We start from the raw sequence: 13,451 nt of genomic DNA, 5'->3' as shown, positions 1-13,451 counted from the left end.
CGTAAGAGCCTCATCTTCATCCCCAGAGCCTTCAGATACTCTGCATACTTTAATGTGTATGTTTGATGTTTTGCTGCAACAACACAGGCTATATTAACCAGGGTTCCCCAACGAGTAGCTCATGAGCTGCTACTAGCAAACCAGTTAACTCTAAGTAGCTCCTCTATTGTGCAGCCCAGCATAATAAATTAGAATCTTTTGCTTGGCTTTATTAATATATGTATTGCAAAACTGATAAAGGGTTTATTCAGGTCAAATATGTGTGCTTTTTCAGAACTCATAAATTGATGTTTGGAGATAAATGGTTGAATTTCCCAAAAATATGGTATTTGAATGACAATAAATGAATGAATCATCGTCTGGTATTGAGCAGACCTTAAAATAACGTTATGAACTTGGTGCCAGGAACATTGTAACTATTGCTGTGAGGTATTACTCTATTAGAAGCATGCCACACTGACAAAATATTTTTTACTGCTGGCAAGCGCACGCATGATGCACTGAGGAAAACACTGCTGTTGATCTTGCATATGGCGGCCACTAACAATCTTGGCTGGAGTGGTCACCACTGCAACTCTCATAATATGAGTAGCTCGGGTAGATTTTCTTTGAACATAAGTAGCTCTCATTACAGAAAAGGTTGGAGACTCCTGCTATGAACCATAACAGAAATCACATCCAGAAACTAAAGAGGCCCAAAGCGACCCGAGCTCTCAACCCACTCTAGGAAAGGAAAGATAAAATGTGTCAGCAGCCCCCTTTTCACACTCTCGACACCCCTCCTCCCCCTTTTCTTCCGCGGTGCTGCTTCTCTCTCCATTGTTCCTAAGAAGCAGACTTCTTCCCGCCTGGCACAGCCAGCCACTGTCCCTCTGTCACCACGATTATTCACACCACAGGACACACTACAGTTTTTGCAATGAGACATTTGTGTATAAATAAAAACTGATAATGAAGGGAAAAGGAAATGGTTTACCTCTCTCTGAGTCCAGGAAAGCAGGAAGAAAAAGCAGAAACATCGAATTAAGAAAGCAACCACACAGAAGCAGTTAGTCGGCAGCACATTAGCAGAGGCAGGCTAGATGCGGGTATTTGGGGTGTACACACTGGGTTCTGCGCCTGCTGCACTCAATCACCTATGATGCCTCTGTCAAAACCAGAGGAGGCAGCTGAATGAAGAGGCGAGGCACGTGCACGTCAGCTTAGCAACACAATCCTTCTCTTACCGTGGGATGCAAGCGCGTGCAGCAGGCTAGACACGTAAAAGCCATCAGACTTCACGCTGCGGTCAGGGCATAGACATTCTGAACGTTGACACCAACAACTGGGATCTGAACGTACACCTGGCGCGCAATTCACACAGCATAGATCCCACTGCCGCTGGATTCAGAAATAGTCTGACCCTGGCCAGGGGCGCAGCTTCAGATTTTACAATAATCGCGCTGGCATATCATGTGAATTATTATATGGGAAGCAGTGCAAGTGAGGGGAGAGAAGAGAGAAGAGAGGGAGAGAAGAGAGAGAGGGGAGAGAAGAGAGGGAGAGAAGAGAGAGAGGGGAGAGAAGAGAGAGAGGGAGAGAAGAGAGAGAGGGGGAGAGAGGAGAGACGAGAGAGGAGGGGGGGAGGCGTTGTTTTTATCTCTATGTCTGAATCCCAGGTGAAATCTTGCAACACCTCACTATACTCAACTGAAGGCATCTGTATCAAAACTATTTACTAAATAATACACTTGGGGGGTGGAGGGTGTAACACCACCCTGAAGCTACGCCCTTGACCAGCACAAATGCACAAGCACAGTTACATATTCTTCTAAAAGTTTACCAAACTTACCATCATTTCACCAACTAACAGTAAAAATGAATACTACAGGCAGTGAATACATTATTTTACACAGCCATGTAGGATCACTGTGGATTTGACCAAATTAAGCAAACCCTTGCCAAGATCTTCCCAGCAAGCTTCAGGATAAAAGGAGACAGGCGTCTTGAAGAAAAAGTTATTTACCTTAAGTATCGTCTTATCTTGTAGAAACTTGCTAGCCATAGATTCCTTACCTTAGAATTTTACCCAGGTGTCAGACTGGATCTGGAAATTTTTTCGTGAACAGCACTCCCTGCAAGCCCGTAGGTGGGGCTTTGTCCCCACTGGAAGTGACGTGTGTGGTGCTTATATAGGCACCACCCCAGCGCACTGTCAGTTTCTTCTCACAACTTTCCGCATCACTTAGCACTGGTGTGGAAAACTAGGGCCTTGAAAGTGGAACAGCCCTATCCCTAGAAATCTGTTCCTAGAGCAGGGAGGATGGGTGGGTCGGTAAGGAATCTGTGGCTAAACAGAGTCTCTACCAGATAAGGCATTACCAAAGGTAATTAAATTGTTCACCTGATAGAGACTTCTAGTCGCAGATTCCTTACCTTAACATAGATACCCAAGCAATACCTTCTCGGAGGTAGGTCTGCGAAACTGTTTTACACTAGAAAGTCCTGAAAGACCGAACGAGCACAGTGCCCATCCCGACGGACTTGACTATCAAGGCAGGAATGCTTTGTGAACGTGTGTGCTGAAGCCCGTGATGCTGCCTGGCAGATATCCAAGACTAGAACTCCGCATGCGAACGCAGTGGGTGCAGCCTTAGCTCTGGTGGAATGAGCACACAAACCCTCAGGCCAGAGCGTATTACTTCACAATGCAGAGGATGATCCATCGGGAGATGGTCCATTCTTGCAAGGCCTTTCCCTTCTTCACTCCGACATACCCCACAAAGAGTTTGTCTACCCGGAACTCTTTGTGAGTTCATGGTAGAAAGACCATGTTCTTTTTGGGTCCAGTTGGTGAAGTCGCTTCTCTTACTTCGAGGGGTGCTGAAGAACGTAAAAGGTAAGCAAGGTGATGGACTAACCTGCATAAAAAGGAGTAGCAACTTTCGGCAGAAAGGAAGCTCTAGTGTGAAGAACCAGTTTGTTTAGGTAAATATTCAGGTATGGAGGCTTGGATGGCATATTCACACCAAGGGGGGTAGAGAGGAAACCGAAATGAAACGCATGCAGTGGCACAAGTAGTGTTAATGAAAACTGCCCTCACTCACACACGAATGTGTGTGACATGCTTAATCATCGGGTTTGCTTACAAAACACCTTGGCATAGCCTCGCACAGGATGGAGCATAGGGAGGGGGGAGACACACAACATAAAGATTAATCAAAAAATGGTGTGTGCAATGTGCTACCACTACAGACTGGGGACAGTGATAGAAACAGATGCAGTGAAACAAAAGGTTAAAACTGGCTCGTGGGTAACCTATCGATCACCTTTATTCCAGGGTCCCACGGTCAGGATTAAAATCATAAAGGATGGGCTTGTTAGAGAGATTACTAGGTACTCACAACACCCCTCCTTGAACTGCCAATGTCAACATGTTTCGACTGTGTTAGTTTGCCCATAATAAAGGGTCACGTCGGTCTTCTTCAGGACTCCTATCAGTCCCAGTCAATAACCCCCCTTACCTTAATCTGGTTAATTACCGGGGTACAAGAAAATACAACGATCCCAACATGTGGAGGCAGTTCCCCTAGCACGGGATACAAATACTGAAAAATAAAACACAGATGTCACGAGGTGTCCGATGGATTCTGGTAATTCACATCTCATCCATCATGTTCCATATCAACAGACACCCCCTGACACACAGATGTTATATCTTAAACTGTGTGTGTCTCTCCAACCTCCCCATAGGAGTGAAGGAGTAGTTTCTGTCCTGTAACTCCAGTTCTGTATTAGGGGTATCTCGGTTATAGTCATAATCTAGTGAATAGTCCCGCCCATGTGTGTGGACCCCGGCAATCAAAAATAATCTCTTAAGTTGTCAGAAAATTGCAGAACTGCAAAGACACTTAAGAGAAAATTTAAAGACAAATAATGCAGCCTATATCCACAGGCTACACTGTCCAGTACTTCAACTAGAAAATTCCACCAAAAATCCACAAACAGCAAAGCCTGTCCAGATTTCCCTTGCTTAAACAGCAAACACCCTCAGAAATGATAGAGAGGAAGGCATGGACAGACAAGCCCCATAGGCTGCCATTATGTGGCTTAAATAGGATACTGTGCCTTTAAGAGAACTTTCCAGAACTTCTCCCAGTATCCCAGAATGCATAGCAGGTCCCTCTCACTTTCAGTTCTTTTTGAAGGCGTAACACGCCAGACCTGTCGCATTCCTTAAATGAACATCTCTCTCCACCGGGGAGGCGGGAGGGGGCTTATGACTATAGACTGCTTAGAGGTCGCAAGACCCGTCCTGACAGATCCATAATTGATAAACAATTGGTCAGACCTACGAATATCTTTGGTCTTATCCAGATAAAATTTCAAGACCCTCCTAACATCCAGGGAATGTAACGACTTTTCTGCTGGAGATGAAGGATTCTGAAAAAACGTAGGCAAAGTTATGGTCTGGTTGACATGAAAATCAGAAATAACCTTGGGAAGAAATTTAGGGTGAGTATGCATAACAACCTTAGCAGCATGAAATACAGTATAAGGTTCTTGGCAACACAACGCCTGAATTTCACTCACCCTGCGGGCCGATGTAATGGCCACGAGGAACGCCGCCTTCCTGGACAGGTGCTGCAACGAAGCCTTATGAATAGGTTCAAAAGGCTCCTTCATCAACCTGGACAGCACCACATTCAATTCCCATGAAGGCGAAGGGAGCCTGACAGGAGGGAACACCTTCTTCAAGCCTTCCAAGAAGTCTTTGATCACAGGGATCTGGAAAAAGGTAGTCTGCGAAGGGCATTTCCTGTAGGCAGTCAAAGCAGCAAGATGAACCTTAATAGAATGGACATTAAGGCCAGACTGCGCCAACTGTAGAGGATAAGGAAGGATGACATCTTCCTTACAAGTCGTCGGATCATAGTTCTTAGACTTGCACCAGATACAAAATCTCTTCCACTTGTAAGCATAGGAAGTCCTAGTGGAAGGTCTCTTAGACTCCTTCAGTATGTCCATACAATCTGCAGGAAGATTCAGATGACCATATTGCACTAACTCAGGAGCCATGCCGCCAAACTCAAAGACGAGAGGTTGGGGTGCAACATCAGCCCCCCGAACTTCGTGAGAAGGTCCGGCCTGCACGGCAGCCGAATGTGAGGAAGGAGAGACCGGTGAAGCAGGTCCGTGAACCACCACTGTCTGGGCCATTCCGGGGCAATCAGTATCATCCGCGCCCTGGACTGGGACAGCTTGATGAGAACCGTCGGAATCAGGGGAATGGGTGGAAAAGCGTACAGAAAGCTGTTCGACCAGTTGATCCATAACGCGTTCCCCAGCGTCCCCGGCTGGTAGTACCTGGAGGCGAAGCCTCGGCATTTGCTGTTTTCGGCGGTGGCGAACAGATCTACGTCTGGAGTTCCCCACCTTGCGAAGACTTCTCCTAATACTTCGTCGTTTATGACCCATTCGTGGTTTTCCTGAATCAGTCTGCTCAGTGCGTCTGCCTGAACATTCTGCACACCTGGCAGATGGGTAGCCGTTATCCTCAGTCCTCGAGCCAGAAGCCAGCGCCAGATCGCCTGCGTCTCCTGCGACAGGGTGCGTGACCTCGATCCTCCCTGCTTGTTGAGGTAATACATTGTGGTCGTATTGTCCGTCTGCACAAGTAGAGAGTCGGTCTGGAAGGACGGGTGAAAGGCCTTCAGTGCCAAGTGAACAGCTCTGAGTTCCAGGAAATTGATGTGGTACGTGGACTCCGTCGGGGACCACGTCCCTTGAATCTGTAGGTCTCCGGAATGCGCTCCCCAGCCCTGGAGAGAAGCATCCGTCACGATAACCTGAGTGGGAATGTCCTTGTGGAAGGGAACCCCTCTGAGGAGATTCTCCGCTGAACACCACCACTTCAGAGACTGAAGAGCATGCAGAGATAGACGTATCTTGTCGTCCCAAGATCCTCTCCTCTGATCCCACTGATCCTCCAAGCACTCTTGCAACGGTCTCATGTGCAGCCGTGCATGCGGCGTCAGGAAGATACAGGAGGCCATCGATCCCAGTAGAGAAGACACCGTCCTCACTGTCGTGGATGGAGCGGCCATGAGAGCCCGAGCCTTCCGAAGCAGTGATAACCGTTGCTCCTCCGAAGGAGACACGCTTGCTGACAGCGTATCGATGGAGGCTCCCAAGTACTGAATGCACTGGACTGGAGTCGGAACCGACTTGGACATGTTGATGTGCAACCCCAGCTTGTTCAAAAGAACGCACGTCTTCTGGAAGTGCGCTTGCGCTTCCGTGAAGGAGGAGGCCTTGATCAACCAGTCATCCAGGTACGGGTAGACAAACACCTTGTTCTTCCTTAGGTGTGCTGCTACCACCGCCATGCACTTTGAGAATGTTCTCGGCGCAGACTTCAGTCCGAATGGCAGCACTGTGTATTGATAGTGATTGGCGCCGACTTGGAACCGCAGGAACTTCCTGTGTTTGTGTGCAATGGGCACATGGAAGTAAGCATCCTGGAGGTCGATGGCACACAGCCAGTCCCCCCGTTGCAGCTGAGGATAAATCTGATGCAACGACAGCATGCAAAACTTTTCCCTGCGAATCCACTTGTTTGCTTGTCACAAATCCAGAATGGGCCTGAACTCGTTCTTGTCCTTTTTTCGAACCAGAAAAAACCGGGAGTACAGGCCTCTTCCTCTTTGAGACAGAGGTACGACTTCGATCGCCCTTTTCCTTAACAGGATATCGGCCTCCGCCTAGAGCTCGTGCAGCTGATACTGCGAGCCGACCGGAGGGATCGATGGAGGAGGGCTGGTGAACCGAAGACTGTATCCATTGCAAACAATATTCAGCACCCACTTGTCCTGAGTAATTTTTCTCCACTCTGCCAGAAAAGATTGAATGCTTCCCCCCACCGGAGCGGGTAACAGTTGTCGGGGAAGTAAGTGCTCAGGGCCTAGACCCGGCCTGGCCCTTAGTCGCTGGTGCCGACTGATGGCCGCCTCTGCCCCTCTGGCGTTTCTGGAACGGTCTTCTGAACTGCTGCTGTTGTTGCTGCTGCTGTTGTCCAGAAGACTGGCCACGCCCCCTGCCTTGACCACCGAACCGGCGTTGGAATGGCCTGTACGTCTTCTTGGTCTCCTTGGGCTTCTCCAAACCCACCGCTGTGAGCGTTTCAGCTTCCGCCTTCATGCGGGCCATTTCGTCATCAGCGTGCTTCCCGAAGAGGGTTTCGCCAGAGAATGGCAGATTGGCAACCCTCTGCTGAGCGTCTGGTTTCAGAGACGTAAGGCGGAGCCATGCATGCAGTCGCTGGTTTATTCCGTGGCAGAAACCATGCGCCGCCAGAAGAGAAGAGTCGGCTGCAGCGCTGATGACTTGATTCACCACCAACATCCCTTCGTTAAGCACCTCCTGGAAGTCTTCACGCTTGTCCCGCGGAAGGAGCTCCGCAAATTGTTGAAGGGACTCCCAAAGGGCTCTGTCATACCGACCCAGCAAGGCAGTGGCACTAGCTGCTTTCATTGAGGTCGCCGACGTCCCACAAACTCTTCTCCCAGATGAATCCAACCACCTAGATTCCTTATCTGGCGGAACTGTAGAGGAAGGCGTGGTGGCATGCTGTTTGCGCGCCGCCGTCACAATCACCGAGTCTGGAGGGGGTTCCAGCCTGAGAAACGCCGGGTCCGAGTCCGGAGCCCGGTACTTCTTCTGTAGTGTGTAAGGCGCCGCTTTCGTCACTGCTGGAGTGAGGAAAAGATCCAGGGCCGGTTCTTCCAGGCCCGGCACCAGCGGTAGTAACGGCCGAGACAAATGCTTCTGATGGAGCGTCTCGAAGATGACCTAAGTCTTTGGAGTGGGCACCGTCAAAGTAATGCCCAATTTCGCCGCACCCCGTAACAGCACGTCCTGGAAGGACACCAGATCGTCGACCGGTGAAACCCTCGTGTCTGGCGAATCTGACAAGGTCGGGGGTTCCGGCGGTGGAGGCTGCCCCGCAGGAGAGGGGGAGGCAGGGAGGGGAGAGGCGGCTTAGCCGGAGGAGCCTCCTTCGGTAGAGGAGGAGGGGTCACAGGTCTTGGCGGCGTATATACCACTGAGTACGCCGTGCCCGATGACTTCTTCGAGGGAGGGGCCTGTGATCCAGACCCTCCAGAGCGAGAGCGACGTCTCCGACGTCCTCCACCAGATCCAGCGTGACTTTTGGCGCCAGAATCCCTTCTGCGCCTCTTAGAGGAGGTTGAGACCCTTGGTGATGCTGATCTCTTCCTGCTCGACGTCGAGTGTCGTTTTTCAGGCGTGGAACGGCGATCCCTCGACTCCGGCGTCGAACGCCGTCTCCTCGACGTCGAGTGTTTCTTCCTCGACGACGAACGTCGCCCCTTCGACGACGAGCGGTCAGACCTCGACGGCGAGCGTCGACTCTTTCTCCTCGACGACCGCTTCCTCGCGGTCCTCGACGCCGAGGATCCCCTCGACGTCGAACTGGTCGACGGCGACCGGCGGTGTCGCTTCGCCGGCGAGCGCCGGTGTCTTCGTCGACGGCGATGCCTCGACTTTGACGACGACGCCGTCGGCGGTGACTTCGACGGCGGCCTAGCCAGGCCTCTCGACGTCGATCTTCCACACTGTCTCGACCCGGAGCCCCGGGGAGAAGGGGAACACACCGTCGTCATCCCTCTCGACGTCGTCGTCGATGCTATCGACGTCGACGGAGACCGGCACCTTTTGCTGGTCTTCCTGCCCCTGGGGAGCCCCCCAGAGGCCTCAGCAGGGGCAGAGGGAGCCTTCCCAGCCTGCCCAGACCCACCTGCAGCCTGCAGTCGCCTCTCTTCCAGGCCTTGGAGCCTAATCTTCTGCCTTTCCCTCAGGGTCCTCGTAGAAAAGGTCTGGCAGACGTCACACTCCTCAGGGACATGATCATCAGGGAGGCAAAGAATGCAGACGTCGTGTGAGTCAGTCTTGGCCTTCTTCCTTCCACATGCTGGGCACTTGTCGAATAAAGCAGGCATTTTAGATCCCTAAAAGCCTGAACAAACACACAGAAGTGAAAAGGAAACACCAAGAATCAAATGAGAACACTTTTAAATCCAAAAAGTGTAAAAAGAAATCCAATAAACCCTTGAAAAAGGGAGAGCTCAATGCACAGGGTCCTGTAAGCAGGAGCCGGAAAAAAGAACTGAAAGTGAGAGGGACCTGCTATGCATTCTGGGATACTGGGAGAAGTTCTGGAAAGTTCTCTTAAAGGCACAGTATCCTATTTAAGCCACATAATGGCAGCCTATGGGGCTTGTCTGTCCATGCCTCCCTCTCTATCATTTCTGAGGGTGTTTGCTGTTAAAGCAAGGGAAATCTGGACAGGCTTTGCTGTTTGTGGATTTTTGGTGGAATTTTCTAGTTGAACTACTGGACAGTGTAGCCTGTGGATATAGGCTGCATTATTTGTCTTTAAATTTTCTCTTAAGTGTCTTTGCAGTTCTGCAATTTTCTGACAACTTAAGAGATTATTTTTGATTGCCGGGGTCCACGCACATGGGCGGGACTATTCACTAGATTATGACTATACACAGAGATCCCCTACTACAGAAATCAGGGTCATAGAAGTGATTAAATCAATAATTTTTTCTCTATACCCTACTCCGGTGTATACCTAACCATCACAGGTATTCGTATCAGCTGCTGTCGCACATAGAAAATCCAACAAACATCGCCAATTACTTGTATTTAAAACCGGGGCTCCGTGACCATTGCACAATGAGGGTTACTCCCTCCCTCCCCCAGCTTGCACTCACTGAGTTTACTGATTTAGAAGGCTCGAAATGGCGGCGGGTAGGGAGAACCCCGAAGGACACAACCTGCAACAGGGGGAAAGGGAAAGAAAACACAGTGCTCTGGCTCCGACCTGGAAGACATGGCTCCAGTCTCCTATGCAGGTTCCGATACCAAGGTTCCAGGCAGCGCTGTCCCCATTCTCATCACTGACTCCGACATGGAACCGACATCACACAACGTTTCTCCGGCTCCGTGTCGAAGTCAGGGATGAGAATGGGGACAGCGTCGCCGGAGGGCGCTGCACTGCCAGGATCGTCAGCATTGGGACCAGAACAGGGGAAGGTCGAGGTGGCATGACCAGCATAGGACCATATACATCCGTGGATCCAAAGGGCCCGAATGGAGTCGGAACCGCCAGCAGAGAACCAGCGGAAGTCCGTCCTGAACCCGCGGGTCCCGAAGGTGCACCAGCAGGAATAGGCCGCCCAAATATAAGGTGCATGGCCTCATAGAACTCATGGAGTTAGGCGGGGGTCGCTCTGGCTCCTGTAAACTCAGAGAGGCACGAAACAGGCCCAGGCGCAGGCTCAACTGTGGAGCCAGGCATCGAATGACTGTGCTTCCTCATCTCGTCGAATGCATTTGACCGATGAGGCGAAATCAAAGACCCCTTCAACTTCTTACTCCTCTTCCTTCTGTGATACTTACCCAAGGATGACTAGGTGCAAAGAGGATTTTGGGCTCCAAAATCGATCCCGGGACCTTCCTCTCGACCGGGATCAATCCGTTGCGTCGAGCAGCAAGATGCCTGAGGAAGTGCTCCCTCAAAGCCTTGGGATGCTTGGTGTGGCAGAAAAGACATTTCTGTGCCAGATTCATATTATTGTTTTTTTACTGGGCCTCACACTGGTTACGATGACCTTTTTAGGTCTCGCCTGTCGATGCGCATGCGCATCGAGCAAGGCGAGAGTATTGCGAGTTATCCACTCTTTATCCACACTGCAAGGAATCGTGGCGATTCCTTGCAGTGCCCGTGACTTTTAAGCTCAATGCGCATGTGCATTGAGCTTAAAAGCGCGTGCACAGCCGCCCGCATTCCTCCGACACCTTTGAAGTGAAGCTTTGCTTCACTTCAAAGGCCCGGCTTCTTCACACCCACATGCCGCTCTGCCCCGCTCAGCCCCCTCCCCTGAGTCATCCTGCCTGCCCAGACTTCTCCTCCCCCCTAATTACATCCCGCTTTCACACTCGTTCGTTGCATGTGAAAATATTCAAAAAACGTGAAAACATATTTTATTCATACTGTAAAAGCAAAGTAATGCATTTAAAGTTGGAAACCCTTCATTTACATGTTCTAGTAGTTTTGCTGATTTAACTGTTGTGGCTTCATTTGTTGTCCATTATTTAACCATCTTGTGGTCCGGACTCGTAAACACATTCTGCTTTTCAGTAAAACTTAAAATGTGGGAATCAGCCATAAGCAAGTCTGAAAAGCCTCGCGGTGACGTCATCATAAAGCAAAGAGCTTCCAAGTTTAATAGGATTGATTGATGCAACATTTATTAAGACTTGCGTTAAACTTGCTGGTCACAGATGTGTACCATCAGTAGGGCCTGCTCCGCCTTTCATTCATCCTTCTGAGATAGATGTGAGGCACACAGGCAGGTAATATTAACGTGGTATTTACAGTTCTTTTTTAAGTTCAAATAGTTTGGCTTTTACAGTTCAATAAAGCAAAAATACACTTTGGAAGCAAACGCTATTTAGAGAAAGAAAAAAAACTTTTGTAGCCTGTGGTCGAACAACCCGTGGCGTTTGTGACCTCCACTCACACCCCCTGGGGCGCAGCACTTCCTTTCCAAAAATGTGAATGAATAAATACGTCCTTCCTGGTAACCTCGCGGGCAGAGGATCCCTGCACAACCACAGAAACAACACAACTTCCGCTGCACGCGCACTTGTGCAACCCGTGCCTGTCCGGGGGACATTGCGTCATCCTGTCACCAGAATAGTAGGCCTGTTTTGCAGCATGAAAATAATTCACAGGGACCCTCGCCTGCCATGGCACAGACTTCCAGAGGTTAGCTTTTTTTTTTTTTTTTTTAAATCATTATTTTGGTGGTTGTATAGCGCTTGTTGTTATTTTAGGCCAGCCTCTAGGCGCTGAAGGCGGGATTAGGGACCATCCGGCTCCGTGGTCTCCCAATGTGGACATAGATAGCCCAGTTCATTTCAGCCCCTCTCAGGACACTGACACGACCCCTGCGCCTAAATACACGCCGCGACGCCCGTTTCCAGGCGCATGCCATACGCAGAAAGACACGTTTTGCATTTTTGAAAGTTCAGCTGCTACTAACATCCCTCCCCCCGCCTCCCCGCCCCGGTGGACCGGGTCCAAATTCACATTAAAGACGCCCAGAACTTCTGTTTGTCAAATGCGCTGGCGCCTCAGGAGCAGTAAATATGTTTACATTATAAAGCGCTTTTACGAACGGGTCGGGGCGGCCCTCCCGCTTGCTGGGAAGTATACACAACACCTAACAAAGGGTCCTGTCATCAGGCAATAACTCCCTAGTGCCAGTTCAATTCACAGTTGCGTCACATCATTCATCACATCATTCATAGAAAGACTTGTCTTGGAAAACAAATAACAAGATGACAATTTGAGGGAAGTTAAGCATTTTAATGTAATCTCTTCAATCAAGCCACTTCGTCTAATTCATGACATTGCTGATTTAGGTCAATGACGACTTAACGTCAGTTTTTTTTTCTCCCCCAAAAGATATTTCACAAATCAGCAGCGAGTTGTTAGGGGTACAAAGGAAATCTTCACACTCTTTTTATACACTTCACTTTTGTGCTAGAAATGCCTGGATTTGACAGACACCTTCCATGGTTTCGTGTAGTGTTTGCTGTAGTGTTATATTATGTTGTTATATATTTATACAGCGGGATCACCAATTCCTTGCCGTCTTGGCGCTCTGTTCAAACCCCAGTCTGCAGCTGTGATTCATCCATCACAGTTTCTGCATTGCAGATTTTGTTGCACGGCCACATTGCTGTGGATAGGTGATTTGGCATAATAAAATCATGTTTTAAAAATATTATTTTATTCTGTGCCAATTGATTGTAGTTTGCACTCGCCACAGGCAGCACAGTCACACACCCAATGCCACTCACACACGCAACGCCACTCACACACGCAACGCCACTCACACACGCAACGCCACTCACACACGCAACTCATCCCCACTCATCCACGCAACCCCACTCATCCACGCAAACCCACTCATCCACGCAACGCCACTCACACACGCAACGCCACTCACACACGCAACGCCACTCACACACGCAACGCCACTCACACACGCAACGCCACTCACACACGCAACGCCACTCACCCACGCAACGCCACTCACCCACGCAACGCCACTCACACACGCAACGCCACTCACACACGCAACGCCACTCATCCACGCAATGCCACTCATCCACGCAACGCCACTCATCCACGCAACGCCACTCACACACGCAACGCCACTCACACACGCAACGCCACTCACACACGCAACGCCACTCACACACGCAACGCCACTCACACACGCAACGCCACTCACACACGCAACGCCACTCACACACGCAACGCCACTCACACACGCAACGCCACTCACACACGCAACGCCACTCACACA

The 13,451-nt window shown here is 49.9% G+C and overlaps 1 protein-coding gene across 10 annotated transcripts in view; it reads right to left on the bottom strand.

The window, feature by feature from the left end:
- APBB2 (amyloid beta precursor protein binding family B member 2) overlaps positions 1 to 13,451 on the bottom strand; it is a 1,314,926-nt gene that overhangs the window by 129,859 nt on the left and 1,171,616 nt on the right. The gene's annotated exons all lie outside the window — the stretch shown is intronic.

This window comes from Lissotriton helveticus, chromosome 2_2, assembly GCF_964261635.1.
Source record: "Lissotriton helveticus chromosome 2_2, aLisHel1.1, whole genome shotgun sequence".
Classification (NCBI taxonomy): Eukaryota; Metazoa; Chordata; class Amphibia; order Caudata; family Salamandridae; genus Lissotriton; species Lissotriton helveticus.
This window is presented reverse-complemented; position numbering and strand designations above follow the sequence as displayed.